Genomic DNA, 1,355 nt, shown 5'->3' with positions numbered 1-1,355 from the left:
CAAAACTTAAGGGAGCCCCAAACACAGGTTTAAAGTACTTTTTCTCTATGCAACTCCCTCCTCTATGTTACCCTCACCTGCAAATTCTGGTCAGCTCATTCATCCCCAGATTTGATTTCTGCCTCCTCAGCTCAGCCAGACTGTATTGTGTCTTCCTGCGCCACAATTTGAGAAGTGTTTCCAGGCAGAAAACCAAGGCAATCAGGAGGCTCAGTCTGTGCTTTGATCATCAGTTATTGCTTCTTAGCTCCAAACCTGCTCCCTTGATGCTGGGGCCCTCACTGCACAACCCCTTTATTTCCTTCTCTCAAGGATCACAGTAGAGTGCTATCTGTTGTTTCATGTCTAAAAAGGGTCACTTAATATATTTTCCCCAGTTTTATAGTTGTTTACAGTAGGAGGGCTAGTCCAGTGTCAGTTACTCCGTCATTGTCAGAAGGGATGTTTCTTCATAAACTTCATAGATCAGTCATACATTTAGGTGGCTGCCAAGTAGAAACCTGGAATTGAAAAATTAGACTCTCCTGGACCATTTTTGTTTCTTTCAGTTATGATGACACAGTGGCTGACCCAGAGATATCCAGGCAGTCTCTCTCTGGAAGTTAAAAGTTGATTCATCTGATAATACCAATTATCCATGTACCTTAGACTTAGGCTTTAAGCTGGAGATAATTGGTGGGGCTAGCCTAAGGCATTCTGAGATGGTGTAGCACCAGCAAGGGGTGTATTGATATAGGATCCTTCATTATTGCCTCCCTTTATTAGTCACATGCATAAATGATGTCATACTCACAGAATGTAAATAGAATGGCAAAAGCATTCATAGCCACACTATATAAAGAAAGTTTTAAGGGACTAAATATGTGACACGAGAAACATTTTTAATTTTGAAGGGCTGTCACATGGAAGAAAAATTGCATTTGTTCTAGGTGAGTCAGGTGTTAGGAGCAGGATCAATGGGTGTTATAGGAAGAAATAATTTGTTGAATTGAAAAAAGAACTTTCTATCAACCAGGGTTCTCCAAAGATAGAAGCTGTCACTGGAGAGAGTGACTTTATGTCAGTGGAAGTGTATTAGTTTTCTTCTGCAGCCAAATGCTCACAAATTGCCACAACTTTAACAGCTCAAAACTATCCAGTTTTATCTCAGTTATGTTGGTGAAAATTCTAGGTAGGCTTAGAAGGATACTCTGCTTAGCGTCTCACAAACCTGGGAATCAAGATGTTGGCTAGCCTGGGAGATAATCTGCTTTAGGTTCATCCACATTGTTGACAAAATTTAGTTCTTTGAGGATGTAGGACTGAAGTCCTCATTCCTGACTGACTCTTAGCTAGGGGTCATTTTTAGCTTCTAG

The sequence above is a fragment of the Bison bison genome, unplaced genomic scaffold (assembly GCF_000754665.1).
Source record: "Bison bison bison isolate TAMUID 2011002044 unplaced genomic scaffold, Bison_UMD1.0 scf7180017864307, whole genome shotgun sequence".
NCBI classification, from domain to species: domain Eukaryota; kingdom Metazoa; phylum Chordata; class Mammalia; order Artiodactyla; family Bovidae; genus Bison; species Bison bison.
This window is presented reverse-complemented; position numbering follows the sequence as displayed.